Below are 5,680 nucleotides of genomic sequence, written 5' to 3'. Positions count from 1 at the left end.
TTTTTGGGTGTACATATAAATTGTATTTACGAGAAAAAATAGTATTCTTAATCATACTTTGATTATTTTACTCCTAATTCTTTGAATGGCTCGGAAGAATATAATTCATATGTAGAAATATAATCGGCTGGAAACATTTAATAGATTGTGAATTCTTTTCAAAGAATTTAAGGGCCTCTAAAATGAGAGTTCTCATGATTTTCACATAAAAATGTATGAATATAATAAACAATTTGTAGAAAATCCATAATACCATTACAAATATTTTGCGCGATTAGGGATGCGTTCGCGTACCCTGATTATATTTTTTAAAAAAAGCAAATTCGGATTATGCGTACGCGCAATTTCGAGCGAATATTTAAGAAAAGGATTTTTCCAAGGATGTTAAAATAATTTCATATAACCCGAGACGTGCAGTTCATTGTCTAAATATAAGGGTGATGACGTTCATAATTTTATTTTAAATCACGCACATATGAATTTGTAATAAAGGAAATAATATGGTCAAATTTTATTGTGTACACGTACGCGTGGCACGATCCCCGGTAATTATAAAAGGTATATAATACGAATATACGTACGCGTAATTCGTTTATATAATTGTAAACAATAAGTAAAAGCGGTAATAAAATCATGCAATAAAAACGTATTTAGTAAAATCAAGATAATTAAGCCAAGAATAAAAGAAGTTAAGCGATCGTGCTAGAACCACGGAATTCGGAAATGCCTAACACCTTCTTCCGGATAAAAAGAATTCCTTACTCAGGATTTCTGGTTCGCAGAATAACAAACAGAGTCATATTCTCCTCGATTCAGGGATTAAAACCGGTGACTTGGGACGCCTTAAAATTCCCAGGTGGCGACTCTGAAATAATTAAATAAATCCCGTTTCGACTGTCCTTCAATTGGAGAAAACTCCCCACGCACCCCGCGGGCGCGGTAAAAAGGAGGTGCGACAGCTCTGGCGACTCTGCTGGGGATAATGGCGGTGTAAACTGTAACCCAGAACCATTGGTTCAGGGTTTAAAGAATTCGAGCTTAAAATATCTGTGTTAATTGGCTTTATTTACTATATGATTTTCAACTGTTTATATGTTAATATGCTAAATGATGTTTTTTACCGCTTTAATATTATTTGAATTGTGAATATATACAATTGCTACGAAACCTCCTTCTTTCTGAGTCTTCTAAATTTATGGTGCACACGTGCGCGTGGCCCACCTTTCTGTTAAAGTCATACCAAATAAGACGAAGTTGGGACAAGTAACTAGGCCGGGTAGACTTTCGTGCTCCCGGTACGTTGCCCCCACTTCGGCTCAAACTGTCCGTTTGGGTAAGCCAGGTTTAGAACAATCAACCTCAGGTTTTTCACCTAGAATAACTCATCCATGTACCGGATCCCTAGTAGGAACGTCTATTTGCATCATGTACATTGGCCTTGGAGACTCAACACAGGGGTTGGGTCTGTCTAGGACAGGTGAACCCGAAACAAAAAGACCATCATGATGCATCCTACTTGCTACTTGTGCATTCATTTGCCTCGAACATGCTTGTTGACCAGCTTAAATGAAATCATGGTGAGAACCGAGGAATAAAGTGGGTTGTTTTAAAAATTTCAAAAAAAAAAAAATAGGCTTAAATCTTGAAATAAAGGTATTTAATAAATAAATAAAAAAAAAATTTGAAAATGATTTTTTTTAGTGCATATTTTCAAAATGAGTCTTGACTTTATTAAATTAAATTTCAGATACAAAATGAGCACCACACAAAACCCCCCATCCACGAATACAGAAGAGTTTCTATTTCAGCTTCAAATGTGGTGGTATGATTTAGGCGAAGGTGGTCAAAAATGGGTCGTCAAGCATTTGGGAAATCTCACGGACATTATGAAAGTTAAACCCCGTGATGATCTGATTGCAGCGTTAGTAACTTTTTGGGACCCTGTTCACATTGTCTTTCGTTTCTCTGACTTCGAGCTTACTCATACATTAGAGAAGATAGCTGGCTATGCTGGTTTTGACGGAAGTCTAAGAAATCAAAGCCTGATATTCACAAAGGCTCCTTCGGTACATCGATTCTTCGGTCTTCTGAACATCAGCAGTCAAATCAGGAAAAACAATGTCATCAATGGATGTTGTTCCTTCAACTTTTTGTATTCAAGGTTCGGAAAGTCAGATGGGTTCGAAATTCATGAGAAAGGCCTTACTAACAAGCAAAACAAAGACACTTGGCAGATTCACCGTCGCTTTGCCTTCATAGTGGCTTTTCTAGGAGTCATGGTCTTCCCGAACAAAGAGCGAACAATTGATATTCGCACCGCGAAAGTTGTGCAAATCCTCACCACCAAAGAAAATCACACCCTTATCCCCATCATTCTATCAGACATTTATCGGGCTTTGACTTTATGTAAATCAGGAGCAAAAGTCTTCGAAGGATGCAAAATTTTGTTGCAAATGTGGGTGATTGAACATCTCTAACAACAGCCCAAGATCATACAGTATGGGCCAAACAATGATAATTGTATTGAGAGTTATGAGGAAAGAATAAAAAATTATCAGGCTCCAGAAGGAATAGAAGCATGGGTATCTCATCTAAGGGCTTTAACGACAAATCAGATTGAATGGACTTTGGGATGGCTCCCGATGAGGGAAGTGATACACATGTCAATCTCAAATAGTTATCTACTACTATTGGGATTGAGAAGCATCCAGCCATATGCGCCACTAAGAGTCCTAAGACAACTAGGGAGATATCAAGTAGTTCCTGATGATGAAGATTTGAGTATGCAAGTAATCGAATTACACCCAGAAGCCACTATTCCCGAGGCTCTACTTCAGCAGATGTGGAATGGATGTCGATACTTGAAAAGTGATACTCAAGTCCCAGACACTACAAAGGGTGAGATAAATCCTGGATATGCAAGGTGGTTTGAAAAACGGTCTCGCATGGATGATGTACCAGAACCTGAGCTAAGAAGGACAACAAAAAGACCCCATGTTCAAAACTTCAACGATAAAATCCAAGAGCGGTTGATCTAGGGAGAAAAGGAAAAAGGGTAAAAAGCAACTATCCATGCCCTAAAAGAAAATCTGAGAAGCCTCAGTCTGGAGAAAGATTTGCAAGCACAGGAAGCCGAAGGCGAGAAGAAGAGTCTAGCTTGTGAGAATGAAAATCTTCATGCTCGATTCCAAAAAATGAAAAGAGTTTCTGAAACACCAAAGAGGAGCTAGAAGGATCAAAAAACCATCGCCAATCTTTTTGAAAGAATGCAAGATTATGATTCCATTCTTGCAGAAAACGAAAGGGCGTTGAGCAACGCAAAATAAAGGATCCAACGATTAAACGAAGAAGCCAGATCTAATAAGGAACGCAAAGATAGGCAATCCGAAAAAGACAGGGCACAATTCAAGAAGGAAAAATACCATTGGATACGATCAGAAGACCAGCTTCGTGCACAACTAGAAGAGGCAAGAAGATGCAACAGAGAACATCAACAAGCAGACATCGACAGGGAAAGAGCGCATGCAAGATTAGAGCAGGCCAGACTCCGAGCTCTATTAGAATTAGCTCTAGATCGGGAAAACCGTGTCAGAGATATAGCCACCACTCGTCAGCAGCAATTGCAGAACCAAGACCAACGTCTCCAAGATTTCAGGGCACAAATCCACGAGCTGGCGGTCTACACTTCTCAAAGTTACGTAAACTATCAAGGAATGGATTATGAAAGGTTTACAGAACATGCACCCACTTTTGCTCATCATCTAGCAATAGAGTTGGAAAGGATGTATCGTACGCTAGGAGGTCATCTAGGTCAAGCCCCACATTGAGCAAATAATCTAATAATTTACAACACAAGTGGAAAGTGGGGCACGTTGTGAGATGTTAAGAATTGTATCTTTTATTTTGATTTAAGTGTGTGTGTTTCAAGCCATTTTCTTATGTAATATCTATTCATCTTTGTATAATGAATAAAAGTGTTTGCCTCATGTCCGAACTACGCAAGGTCTGATTCATGCGGGGGCATGATACGTAGGCAATCTCTATAAGATTCAACCACCACAATAAAAGATATATAATAAATAAAAGTGAATAACAATAAAAATTTCAAGAAAGCTGGGACGACACAAGCAGCCGAGCAAATGCATAATAGAAAGGGATTATTTGTCTAGGAGCATTGCATCTCAACGTGTGATTATATATGTGTTAAACTCTCAAAACTAACAAGTTTGTTCATTTCCAGAGTTCAAGCAGTTAGTTTCTCTAAAGAGTATACTGGCATATTATCATTATCACACAAGATCGAAAGGACCAATACCCGAAAGTGTGTCTATCCCAGATGTTGACACAGGTATGGAGCTAGAGGAGATGGATGTCGGGAAAATGAAAGAAGAGATGTTTAAACTCAAGCAGCAAATGGCTGAGATGTACCAAGCCTGGTCTACAGGAAAGTTACCCCCGTCTTACCCAATTAACCCTGCTCCATCAATGACCCAAACTCAGGATAATATTACCACTGAATTATCCTCAAATTTCCCCATTTACCAGCACTACCGAGGCACCACCTCTCAGACACCGCAATCTCCACCTCCAAAACCAGTTCCATATTTTCCTCCACCTATGACTCCTGTTTTCGTAGCACCTCCCCCTGCTACATTCGACAAATCTCCTAGTGAGCCTACATTCCAGGCCCAGGACAACCAATATTACCCCCCGGAGCCTACCCTCAAAGCCTCCGAAATCCATTCAACTGCTCCTCGTTTTGATCTCCCAACCGAAATTGACAAGCCGGCCAAAAATGCTGAACAAGAAGAGATGTTCAGGAAGGTCAAGAGTCTAGAACAATCGTTCAGAGACATGCGAGGATTAGGTGGGCAAGTCAGTGTAGCATACAAAGATTTGTGCTTATTCCCCAATGTACAATTACCAGTTGGCTTCAAGATGCCCAAATTTGACCTATACAACGGGCACGGCGACCCAGTAACCCACTTAAGGGGTTTCTGTAGCAAGATGCGAGGAGCTAGGGGAAATGATGAATTATTGATGGCTTACTTCAGTCAAAGTTTAAGCGGATCAGCTTTAGAGTGGTATACACGCCAGGACCATGGGAGATGGTACACCTGGGATGACCTGGCACAGGCATTCGCATACCATTTCCAATACAATCTGGAAATCATCCCAGATCGACTATCTTTGACAAAATTTGAGAAGAAACACAATGAAAGTTTCAGAGAGTATGGCTTCCGGTGGAGAGAACATGCAGCAAGAGTGGATCCTCCTATGAAGGAGAGTGAAATGGTAGACTACTTCCTCCAAGCCTTGGAACCAACTTACTATGCCCATCTGGTTTCAGCGGTTGGGAAATCATTCAACGAAGTGGTGAAGATGGGAGGTATGGTAGAAGAAGGCCTCAAGACAAATAAAATCATGAGCTATTCAGCGATTAAGGCGACTACTCAAGCTATTCAAGGCGGGGTAGGAGGAATCGGAAGAAAGAAGAGGGAGGAAGCAGCAGTAGTTGATTCAGGAATTTGGTCAGGACCCAGAGGTTCACCGCCTTACTATAATCAACAACGACCTCGCCAATCAACTTACCACCACGATTCATCCCAACACTACTATCACCCTTCGGAGCCTCATTTTTCCATTAACCATGCGCAAGCATACAATCAGCCACCTGTTC

The sequence above is a fragment of the Nicotiana tabacum genome, chromosome 16 (genome assembly GCF_000715075.1).
Source record: "Nicotiana tabacum cultivar K326 chromosome 16, ASM71507v2, whole genome shotgun sequence".
Taxonomy (NCBI): domain Eukaryota; kingdom Viridiplantae; phylum Streptophyta; class Magnoliopsida; order Solanales; family Solanaceae; genus Nicotiana; species Nicotiana tabacum.
This window is presented reverse-complemented; position numbering follows the sequence as displayed.